Here is a 12831-nt window from a genome sequence, read left to right as displayed (position 1 = left end):
GTAATCACTACATAGGAAGGAGGGCTTTCATGTCACAGCTGTTTTTTGAATGAAAGGAAGAAAAAGGACTGTGGCTTTGAATGAGAGTTGAATGTGGATTTTGTTCTTGCAGAAATACTGTCCATGTAGTTAGTCAATACAAGTCTAGACAGTGCAAGTTGTTTCTACTTTTTTTACTGATGGGTCTGTTCAGAAAACTTTGATTTCTGAAGTTTAGAGCTGTGTTTTTATTCTGAAATAAAAATGTTATTTGCAGTTCTTACTAGCTGAAATAAAGCATTGCTCTCTGTTACACCGACAATAAGAAAGTAGATAGAAGTATATTGGACGGGTATGCAGACTTCCATAGGACAATTTCTGCTGTTCTTTTCAGACCAAGCATGGAATTGTTGAGGAAGAAAATTAATGCATCCTTGGACTCCTGAAGGAAGAGCCTTCCTGATGGGACCACTTTCAAGGTAAATAATTTGTTTGGGTTATATACCTTGTCTCTTTGGTTTGAGGTTTCTTCTTTCTCATGAAATCTGTCTGCCTTGTAAAAGTCTTTCAGGGTTATAGTATGTTTTGAAGTGATAAATTTTCAAGTTAATCTCTCTTTTACTGTAAGAAATCTTTTTTTTAGTGTGCTGATTAAAGAAAAATAAGTATTTTAGTAGCGTTTGAACTTTTTGTATGGAATTTGCTGGTAAGTCCTGAAGATTTAACTTACGTGTTTGGAAGGTAGCAGCTAGAAAAGAACTTGATTTACATGTAATTTCAGAGTGAAAGAGAAGATTAAGTAAAACTTACTGTGTTACAATCTATCTCATTCTTTAAAAAATAAAACAATTCCGAATTGAGCTTCTGTGGCAAGGGACTGTCACAGTAAAGTCATTATTAGATACTGTATTACAGTGGCTTGTAGACATTTAGCACCACTGTCATTTTGTTTAGATCTGCTCCCTTGGTTCCCATTTCCTAAATCCTATTTTTCTTTGATACCAGGGAATAATTCCCTGAGTGTTGTCCAGTGATTGCTTATGTATATGCACTTTGGTTTGTGAGTAATTTTATTCACTTGAGTAGCCCCACTGTCCTCGGTGGGCCTACATGCATGCCTAAGAACTTGAGAATGCTGATGAGCATAAAGAATACAATTTGGGCATGTAATGGTTGACAAGCAGTTGTTGTTTTGTTTCTGGTCTCTCTTAGGACTCATTTGCATTGCCTCCAGTGGCAACTTTTGTGAGCATTAGTAGAGAAGGTCTAGAAGCTGGAGGCAGTCATACCAAATCCCAGCCTGCAAAACTTCTCGCATATCCATTGTAATGACACAGATTGCAGATGCAAGGATATGTTTTTCTTTTTTAAAAATAAATCCATGTGTTGCTTGACTTCATTTGAATACAGCACTGGTCTTGTGTACTGTAGTTTGAGCATCTCCAACATGGAAGCATATAGCAAAGTGAGCTTACTAGAAAATATCTGCACTTTTTAAATTGAGGAGATTTGGATTTATCCAGAATGAGTGTTTTGTAAAAAAAGGGAGATCAGGATGAAGGATCCATTTTCTTTTTTTCCCATAATGTTTCCTATTTGATTCCTAAAAAAAAAAAAAAGTCGTCTAGTGTCACTGTAGTACTTCTTAGTTGTCTGAACAACTGTAGTTACAGGAAAGTTAATTGTACTCCTTGTTGGTATCTGAATTGGTAAGATAGGCACTTTGAAATTAAGCCATAATTAATTAGCTATTTAAAACTTAAATTGTTGTGATCAGCAGGAGATGGTCACTTACACAGCCTTAACGGAAATTAGGAGATAGTGGCTTTTGTGGCAACAAGCTTTTTGAAATATTTCACATCTTTAAAAATAGTTCAAGTGGTTCAAAGTTTTGTTTCAAGACAGTCACCTCTGTTTAAAAGCAGTTCTGTTTAGTCAGAGTTGTGGAAGTGTAAGTTGTAAATAAGGGTCTTTGCACCAACTATTCAGCTTGTCAGTAAGGTGGTTAAGCTAAAGATTTCAGAAAATGTGTTTCTCAGTGTATGACATGGCTGGTAATCCTGACACAGTTTGCATTCATTTTTCCATTTCTAACCAACATTACGAAACAGTTATGTTCGATGTCTTGACTATTTTTTTGGGGGGTGGGGAACAGGTTGTTTATTGGTTATAAGGACTAATTGTGGAATACCTATGTTGGTACACAAATTCACAATAGTATGCAATGCAAACAGCTTTTATGTGCAGTAGAATTGTGTCTTGATCAGAGGTTTGTTTTTGTCACTGGAATTAGAGTTCTTGTTTTAAGTCAGAGTTCTGGACCATCAGGGTGGTCTTTTTCCGAAAGAGTACACTTGTTTGCATACATAACCGTTGGTCTTGTTGATGCTGTATAATCTTCATGATGTAAGAGACAGAAGAGGGCAAGGCAGTCATGCTGAAGTTGAGCTTGCGTCAAAGGAAAAGTCTGTAGCAGTGACCTAAAATTTATAATTTTATTTCCTTGTTTAAGTTTATGCAAGCCTGAGAAACTTCAGAAGATGCAACTCATGAGAAGATGAAGATGAGACTTAAAAACTAATAGCAAGTGTAACTATTTTGTCAAAAGAACAAGGTGGTGACTCAGCATGAGCAATGTTGGCAGAGGCAGCCTTTAATTGAGGAATTGGTCACTGTAAACCAATTATGTCTTATTTTTAATGATAGGTTTCAGAGAACAGCAAGTGAGTGTAGTGTGATTTTGACTGATAGTATATGCTTTCTTGTCAGATAAAAAAACGAAAGCCTGAGGATATGAAGTTGCAAACAGAAATTTCACTTTTTTTCCCCTTCCTTTTCCTCTGAAGAGGAAAAAGTAGGCTATGCAAGTGGAAGAAACTCCACTTTTTTTGCTGTGAAACTGATTAGCATTTGTATATATCCTGTCTTTGGGGACTTGCATAGTGCTTCCATTTTGTCAGCCTAGGAAATTTGGTAAAGGGATTGGTAACTTACAGGGTAGAGAAATGCCCCTTGTTCTTTCTGTAGGTTGGCATTTAATATTTTACAGCAAACTTTTAAGTTTAACATATTTGAACTTGTACTAGATAGGGTTAATAGGCTAGAACAAAAGGTCAAAGCACAAGGCATTAGGCTTAATTAAGGGAGAGCAGGAGTGGCAGGAGTATGTGACAGTTAAATGGGTTTCCCACAGACTAATGTCTGTTACAGTGCAACCATGCCTCAACTTAAGTGGGTTATTTTGTGCAAAGGGCAGCAGTGATTAGCAGTTTGACATGCCAGACATTTCTGGCCAATCCCATCTGTTTTAGAGGTTAAAAAAGCACACCTTTATGAGCTGGTAGATTGATTTGTGTGCCTGTCTGGTAAAGAGTAGAAGTCCAAGGCCGATGCTGTAAATGCCAGTTATAGAATATTGTACGTTCTTAGTTGCTCTTTGTTTGAACTGTCAACTGTGTTGTAATGGGGCTAACAGCTATAAAAGTGACCGTGCAACATGAACAACGTGGCAGGGCTGCTGCAGCAATTGTTTTGAATCAGAAAGGTCCGGGAGGAATGTTTCGTCCTTCCTCAGGTTTGCTTTGAATGCAAACCTGTAGGCTTTGGTCGTCTCACAGTGTTTTGCTTGGAAGGGGAATCTCACTTAATGCGCTCCTGTGTAAGGCACACACCTTTTCTTTATAGCAGTTGCTGTTAATGTGCTTGTCAGGACATTACCTGCCTTGGCACAAGCAGTTTCACAGTTCCAAGTCCTGTTGGCTAGAGGAGAATTTCAGTACTTAAAAGGTTTCAGTATTTATCTTAATTTTGTTACTCTCTTTATCCTTCCCGCTCTGTTCTTTATAACTGAGATGATACATGTGTATTCTGTTGTTCTCTCCTATGTAGCTGTTACTTTCTGGATGGTTTTTCTGATGGTATCATGAGGTTGCCTTATAAGCCTAAAATAAAATAGGTAGCGCATTAAGTCTTGACTGTGTTTCTCGTCATCTTTATGACTCTGTAAAGTCAAAGTTATGTTACTATTAATATAAGACTATTAATAAATCGTTGATGCAATAAACCCGTTTTTGATAATGTTCAAGGTTCATACATAGTTGAAGGTGATTATCCTATTTTAAAATCAAGTAGAGGTCAGACTGTATTGTAAGATAACTGACAGTGACCCAAATGATAATCTCCCTCACTTTAAGTAAATACATGACTCTGAATTAAGTTGTTAACTATAAATGTATTTTGTGGTAACATGCTGGTTAACTTCATTTGTATTTTGTGAAAAGCAGTGAGATATATGTGCTTACTTAAAAGTAATGCTTAAAGCTCTTTTAACAGGCATAGGTTTAAGTTTTATCCCTATTTTCTCTCCCCGCAATTTAAGCAGTGACACTTGTAGCTAAATATAACTGAGAAATAAAATTGCATTAACATTTGGCACCTTGCATTTAACATTGCTACATTAACTTTTAGCCACCTGTCTAAAATATCTTGTTTTTTCTCCTTGCAGATATTTTTCTTTCCCTTGTTTCATTTAAAAGAAAATAGAAATTGATGATAGTAATGACTTGGTATTCATACTGTAAAGACTGTTCCACTTACCTGAGCTTTTAACAGTTATGGCCCCCTCCTGAAGAGATGACTAATTTGTGATTTACAAATAACTTGTCTTCACCTTATCTAGCTTTGTAAGAGACACCTTAGTTTTTCTTTTGTTCTTGTGAAAGTGTCTTCCTTTTACTTCTGTTTGAAATGCCTAGAAATATTTTCAGTGTCCTTTAGGATGAGCAAGGCAGCATCATTATCTTGCAGTTTATTTAGTAACATGGAGCTGAAATGGGCATATGCAGCATCATGTTCTCTATGGAATAATATCTATTTAAATGATTTGGATCTAATACATATTTACATGAAAAAACATCTTGCCCTTCTCTATGGGGAGAGAAGGTGAACAAGCATAAATTTTATAATACTCATTGCTTCTCTTGCACTAAATCATACTTAAATTGCAGAAGGTTGTTGGCTTGAGAGTTGTGTAAAAAGTGCTTGGCTAGTAAAGTGAGGGTGCAGGGAGATTTATCTAATTTAATACTAAGAAAATGTTGTCAGCTGCAGTGCATTGATACAGGATTGCCTAAATCCAAAAGCTGTACTTTAGATTTTTATACATGCGTATTTGTAATATTTTCATGGTTATAATATAATCCTGAAATGATCCATTAGTGCAGTGTGTGTGTATATGCTATATTTTGGCTAATTTGATTGCTATTGATCATACTTGAGCTATTATCTAATATCTTGGGAATGGGATGGACGCTGTGTCTGCTTTTCTGCTGTTTCAGGGCAGAACATACTTCTTCAAGTTTCTTGCAACAGTTACTATTAAAATCCTTATAATTGCTGCTTAAGTATAATTAGTATTTCCTGCTCTAAGCACAGATTGAATAATAAAGTTTTTCAGGTAGCATGCTAAAGATTTTACTCAAGACTAAACACAGAATGTTTTTGCCCCATACCTTAAGGATATAGTCTAGTTGCTGAAAGTGGAAGTCTAAGCAGTGGTTTTTATTGGGCTTGGGCTTCTCTCTGAGTCTGGGGAGTTCATGAAGTAGAGTGGTGTGGAGTCAATATGGTGGCTTCTTTTCTACTGTTGCACTTTCATCATGGGATAAATCCCAACAAAACTATTCAGTTTAGCATTATTGAATATAATGGCACTATACCAAATATTCTGTAATGGTCAGTGAATTGGATGCATTTAAAAAAATCTCTTCCTTTGTATTGTGCCTTTCTGTTATAATATTCTAAAATATTTGCATAAGATATTCATACCGCTTGATTGTCCATTAGGCATTAAAAACAACTTTGAAGTGTCCATTGTTTTCAACTTTGAATAGTTGTCAAAAAAGAAAGGATGCACTCAGTCTCTGCTGTTTCAGAGGATTTGCTTTTTTGATGTAATAGATGAAAAGGTGAACACTTGGTTGGTATGCCTGACCCATTACAAACTGAGTAGAAAGGATGCTGCACCATAGTTGTGTAAACTGGCCGACTATGGATTTCTCCTTATTTTACATTTCCATACTCTTTGACCTTGTTAGTTGTTGACTTTGGACTGGAACAATTTCAAAGTCATGTAAATGAATGTAATTAAGGTATTGCTTATCATCTTGGAGAGTTCACAGAGATGCTTATTGGCTAGAAAGGTTTGTTTACTTAATACGGAAGGTTAATATAAGGTTAAATTTCACTGTGTAAAATGGCTTCATAATGTTTTTATTTAGCAGCTGAAGAAAATAGTGTTTGAAAAGGCAAATAATAGTTTTGTTTGACCTCTACTTGTTTCCTGTAGCTTGCGTTATTGGGAAAATTTATCTTCATGGCATATTCTTATTTCAGTTTTTCTTTCTCCTCAGAGAAAGGAACCTCTCAGAACTATTTGTAGGCCTTTTGGTAGGAAAAGAGCTACATTAAGGCAGGCAGTACAAAAATATTTTACAATAATTGCCATAAGTAGTCCATCCACTTCCACTTACGTCTTGTTCCCCCTCCTTTTTGCCAGGATGGGAGTCATGCTTTGTTCTTTGGTGCTTCTTCTGTGTTTATTACACTGCTGATAAAAAGGTGAAAAACCAACGTAAAACAGCAGGGAATAACATCAAGCTACTGGTTTCTGCCTTAATTTCTCAGGCAGTATAAAGTATAGTGTCTAGGCCTCCATTTTCTTGTCTGTAGCCCTCAACTTTGTTTGAATATAGTTGTTTTGCTTGTTGTTCATGGAAAAAATTGCTTGTCTAAGTGATGTTTCTTTCTCCACTTACTTCGGAGTTTTTGCAGGTATCAAAAAGGTGAGTACATGAGAACCATCATGGAAAAAAAAAAAACCTAGACACCAAACCCCCCCTCCCCCCAACCTCTGTTCCTACACCTTTTTCATCTCCTGCTTGTGGCCATTTTTCTAGAAATGCAGCTCCCAGCAAGAGAAGCAGGCATCCCCGGTGGGTGGTGGTGTCTAAGCAAGTGTGTTCTGCCAGCCCTGTAACTGGGCTGAGTTTGGTAGGGAAGGACAAAACTACAATCAAACTTGGAAACAACTCCTTCTGCACAGCACTTTCTGGAACCATTTGGGCTGCTGCTGCATCGACCTTATTTTGCAGTATACTTGCTTTTGTGATTTTTATTTTTATTTTTCTTTCCTCATGTAACAAGAATAGAACATGGGCCCCTTGTTGAGGTAGCTAATTTTCTTCTGCTTACTAGAATTTTAGGTGCTTAATTAATTACACAACAACGAGAATATCCTTTAAAGGCTGATTAAATCAATGAATAGTCTTATTTAGGCCATTTCTAGCTTGTGGAAACACCCTGTAACTCATACCCAAGAGCATCTTTCTCCTCCTATTTTTGTAAGAGCTGAAGACTTCAGGTACTAGTCTGTACTTCCTAAATGTGCAGCTAGGACAATAGCTTAATTTTTCTTTAACAACAATCATAATATTGAATAACAATCATATCTTGAAGTGATGAAGGTGATTTCACAAGAGTTAAGCAAAATCTCTCTTGGGCAATATGTGAGAAGGAGGATAAGAAGCTAAAGTTCAAAACAAGAATATAATGATATAAAAGGGGTGGGGGTTGGAGAGGAGGAACACCACAGATAAATGTGAAAATTTTAACCTTGGAAATTGGAAGGAATGGCCGTGTTGACTTCAGGGTCAAGATTTCACCAGAATTCCAAGATGATATGTTAAAAGTCCTAGAACTCCCTGAATAATGGAGATGTGTATGGTTATGTGGTGGAAAGGCAAAACCACCTGAAGCATGTCCTTTATCTGTTACTTAGAATCACGGAATGGTTTGGGTTGGAAGGGACCTTAAAGATCATCTAGTTCCAACCCCCTGCCATGGGCAGGGACACCTTCCACTAGACCAGGTTGCTCAAAGTCCTGTCCAGCCTGGCCTGGAACACTGCCAGGGAGGGGGCAGCCACAGCTGCTCTGGGCAACTTGTTTCCATGTCTCATCACCCTTACAGTAAAGATTTCTTCCTAATATTTAATCTAAATCTAACCTCTTTTAGTTTAAAACCATTACCCTAGACCCTATTGTTAGGAGCTACTTATTTATGGGAAAGAAGGGAAGAGTCTGTGCACCTTTGCTATTCACTTCTGTAACTAACAGTACTAAGAGAAAATCTGGTCTGAACTGCTCAACAGTAGCCATGTAAGAGTGCAAAATTTCTTGAAGAAAAATTTCCCTTTGCTGCTGGAGGTCAAGGTGACTTTTCAAGAATCAGTCCTGGTTCTCTCAATTTACAGGTGTTTAATTCTCTGCTACCTTAAGTTTTATTCTGCTACAAAATAAATGCAAAAAAGAATATTTGGTAAACTGTGCTGATAGCATTTTGTGTAACCTCTTTGCACTCCCTCACATAGGTTTAACTGTCAAGATGAAAAGATAACAAGGTTGTGCAGAATCACATTTACTGTTTACTGAACTCTGGCTTGTCCTTGGATTGCAGTATCAAACATGAAAGTTTGACTGTGTCTTTTGGATATAGCTCTTCAACACAGTTGTCTTGAGTGCTTGCTCACAACCTTTTTTTTTTTAAGCTGGTTTGTCACATGTCCAAGGCTATCTCAGCACACATATGACACAGCTGGTTTTTGATCTGAAATACATAAAAGGTCACTTTCCCAACTTTATCTTCTGGACCTCAAGTTTTATCATTAGTCATTTTCTCCTGTGAATTTTCTTGATGAAAAAGGGTCTGTTCATTTTGCCCTTCAGGCCTTCCAGGCAACTTCATTTTTGCATTACCCTGCTCTGGTTTTGTTTTCAAAGTATTCTAATGTGCAGTAGGGGAGATGAACAGTGTTTGATGCTGCTTTTTGGGGTAATACTGGATATTTTGAGTTAGTGCTATATGGTTCTTCTAGATCTGATGTCTTCAGAGCCTTGTCTAGGCAAATATGAACTGTATTTTGTCTCTAAAACTGAACTTAAGCATTAAAGCAGGTCTTAAAATATCCTCTTTGTGCTGATGATCATGCTATTTCTGTGTCTCCTACTGTATGACTTTGTTGTTACTTTGTTGAGGAATATTGCGCATGCTTCACAAGATACCAGGAGCACAGAAACAATCCAATTTCCTCTGTTGTGGCCTTTTGGGGATATTGTAGGCCATTTCTGTTCTGCTACTTAAGTAGATTTAGAGCCTTAGATATCAGTTACACTTTTGGATAATGGATTGTATGAATTTAACATATAAGCATGCTCATCTCCTTTTCCTGTCCTCCTTAAAGGTCGCTTTACGGGGGGGAATGTTGAGTCATGGACTATAAACACTTGTAGATCTGCTATCTGATCTAATTCTTGTTAGCTTACTGCTTGGTGCTGTGGCAGGTGGACTTTGTCAGGTTTATCCACAGTAGTGCCACTGACCATAGTGACCTGCTCCGTTCCTCTGCAGAAGGTCCCTTCCCTGCAGTGGGATGGCGTAAGTCAGGGTGTGTTGTCTCCTCACCCACAGCCCTTCCTTACTGAGCAAAGAGAGTGAGAAAGAAATGCAGCTGTTCCATGTGTATCATAGACCTTATTGCTGTGGAAAACTTAGTTTTGTTAAACTTTCCCACGTTATGTGGAGATCATCTGCAGGATTTGAAGAACTCTGACAAGATGCCCTGGGTTGTAGAAATAATAGTGGTTGTTTAAATAAATCAGAAAAATAACATAAAATACTGAATTATTCTTGGATATTGCAGTTATTGTGCTTCAGTATCAAAACTGTAGAAAGGAGAAATACTCATTGTCACATGCCCTTCCAATAATCTATTAGAGCTGGTGGTACTAGGAACATCAAACACACTTAAGCCTGGGAGGGAAGTATTGAGTGGGATTAATTTTTCAGTTCCTGAACACCTGTCATGCTGTCCCGGGGACAAAGCACATAGTGTGGGGGTTACTTTTTGGGTGTTTTGGGATTTTGGGGTTGTGTTTTTATGGTTGGTGGTTTTTTTAATTCTAATTTAGATTCTCACTTTCATGTTTGGAAGAATTTGGGCAGCGGGCCACCTTATGAAATAAGTGAAATTACAGTGATGAAATTTACTTGTAGAAATTTTAGGGGGCAAAAAAGATAGTGATAGAAGTCCTTGAAGGGGATGAGTTGTGATTATTTTGTATGCTTTCATATCTTTGAGTGAGATCCTTACTCTTTCTGGGTAAACCACGTCTCGCTATATGGATCAAATGTGAAATTTCTACATGTGTCACTTTTAAAACCATTTCTGCAAAAGTTATGTTTGGAGGCTTCTCATGACTTGAAGGCTACAGATAATGCAGTGCTCTTCAGCTGTAATAAATAAAAATGAGATAGAGAAACAAACACATGCTTACCTTTCAGCCTGCATAAACAGGCTTACTAATTAAGATAAGGGCAAATATTCCTGTGATTTTTCTCTTTTGGTTTAATCACTAGACTACATAAAACTGTAAATGTAAATATAATTCATGAACTCACTTTTCTGAATTCCGTCTCTCCATGCATGCACTAATGGTTGTTCCATCACTGTATTCCTGTACTTGTTATTTACAAGTGAGTCACTTAAGATATGTAGAAATAACTGGTAATTACTAAAATGAGATGACAGAGAAGAAAAAAAGGTATAATGTCTTCCGTATGCCTTTATTAGCTCTCTTTGGTTACCTTGTATATGCTGTTTAGTCTTTGCAGATTGCTCATGTGTAATGCATGTATAAAAATGTTTATTGCTCATGTGTAATGCATGTATAAAAATGTTTTCTTCTGGAAGTACATAAGTGGTTTATGTTTGAGTTGTTCAGCGACCATGGCACAATGGTGAGGCTTGTTTCCCATTGGGTTTCACCAGCATTGAATATTGATACTTTGTGGTCTGTGGGCATAGCTTCCTTTCAGTTTACAAGTGCTGTTTGCCATTATTTGGGGCTACAACCCCACCACAAACAAACCTATCACATGTGCATAAGTAATACAAGTCTGAACTAATGTCAGCTTTGTTTTTGGAGTTGAGTACCTCGGTTTAAGATGGATAACTTGTACTTAACTATTTTTGTCTTAGAGTCTCTAAATATACTGGAAAGCATATTTTATTAAAACTAATCAGACTGCACTGAAATGTAATATCCATGCCCTGCCTGCCTCCCCCCCCAGTTTGGTAATTTTTATTTTAATATAGTCCATGGCAGTCATTTGCAGGCATTGTCTGTGGGCATACTGGTGGAGCAAAGTGATGAGAAGTAAAGCTGTGAAGTTTGGCCTGCCATGAGTATACAGAGAAAGAAATGAGCTGTCCTAGTCTGAATGTAAAACCCAGTATTTTTTTCTAAATATAAAGAAGAGTGTGGATGGATAAGCTGGAGAATGAATGAATTGGGTTTAGCAGTGGGCATGCTGTAGAGATTAAAAAAAAAAGATAGAATCCTTTAGTTTCTGGGAAAGCCTAGTGTGATACTAATGTAATAGGAATGCAATGGAGACTTACTGAACACTTGGAATTTGGAGGACATTGTTACTTGTGTCACTGGAAATACCGCTTTGTGGTGATATTGTTAATTCTCCAGCATTTGGCACCTTAACTTCTATGTGACTTGTTTGATTCTCTGTGTGGGCAGGAGGGAAAAGTCTTAATGAAATAAATCTGTTAGTTAACAGCATGCAGATGATGGTAACTTTGAATAATTCCTTTGGCCTAGATTAAGTATCCTTAAATTTTACAACTTGTTAAACAGTGTACAGGGAAGACCAACCATGTGGAGGGGAAAAGCGATAGCAGAGGGGAAGGTGCTGTGTTGTGTGAAGCATGCTTTAGCAACATGACTGTAGGCAAGGTCTCTGGAGCTCCTGGAGACTGTCTCAAGAGGAAGAAGAGGAGCTGACAGGAGCACCATGTGGCTTATGAACCCTGTCAGTGACCTTCTGAACATGGGGTTTGCTCTGATTCATGAGACAACAGACTGCTAGAAACCAGTGGGAAAACGTGCTGCTCTGTGGATCTAAGAGCACCACTAGGAGCAAGTTGTTTAACTCTGGTGTAGCGTAAGAGGTAAAAAATACAATGTTCTAGCTTGTTGTGTGTTCTGTTATCTCATAGGACTTGCAGAGTCTGTTCTGCACACGCACACGCTTTTTTTGCTACTTAGTTGATAAGATCATTAAATTAATAGCTTTAAAATATGTTTTAATAAAATGTTATAAATACGTATTGTGCTGGAACTGCTGTGAGCCAGGTAGCCAGTCTAGGGCATGAACTCTCACAAGTGGAAAACTAGTGAAATGTGATGTGTAACCAAAACCGTGTAGCAGTTCTAGGCAGCAAAATAAAGGAACCAATCCATGCTGTACCTCCCAGCTCTGGCAAGGGGCTTTAAGATCCATCAGTGGCTGACTTAATTCCTCCCCCATCCCTTTTTAATGACCGTAACAGTTTGTGGTTTTTCTTCCCAGCTGTTTGCAAGTGGAATGGGAAGAGCTGACTTAGTCTAAAGTACCTTACTTCTTCCTTAAATAGCTCACATTGTCACCACTGGTTGTCTGAAGTGTTCCTTTCCTTTCAAAAGATATGTCTTATATACAGGCTTTCAGGTACAAGGCCCTTCTAAATAAAAGTATATAAACAGACATTGGTTAAAAGTGTCCTACTTGTGAGCTGTATCAGGCATAGCTAAAGCTACAGAGGTTGAATTATATCTAGTAAAGAGAAAGGTGCCAGAAGGTTTAGTTATGTATTTATACTTTTAAGTCTGTGGTAGGTTTACTCTGTTACAGAGATGCTGTCAAGCCTAAGCCTGGACTGGCTACCTTATGAATGAAGGAAGG

General features: G+C 37.6%; 1 protein-coding gene across 2 annotated transcripts in view; it reads left to right on the top strand.

Moving 5' to 3' along the window:
• NRIP1 (nuclear receptor interacting protein 1) overlaps positions 1-12831 on the top strand; it is a 78813-nt gene that overhangs the window by 6714 nt on the left and 59268 nt on the right. For both annotated transcript variants that reach the window (XM_074901966.1, XM_074901976.1), the window contains exon 2: positions 374-458. The gene's annotated coding sequence lies outside the window, so the exon portion shown is untranslated. The remainder of the gene's footprint in view (positions 1-373; positions 459-12831) is intronic.

This window comes from Athene noctua, chromosome 1, assembly GCF_965140245.1.
Source record: "Athene noctua chromosome 1, bAthNoc1.hap1.1, whole genome shotgun sequence".
Taxonomy (NCBI): domain Eukaryota; kingdom Metazoa; phylum Chordata; class Aves; order Strigiformes; family Strigidae; genus Athene; species Athene noctua.
The sequence above is the reverse complement of the archived record's forward strand: the minus strand, read 5'-3'. Positions and strand labels throughout refer to the sequence as shown.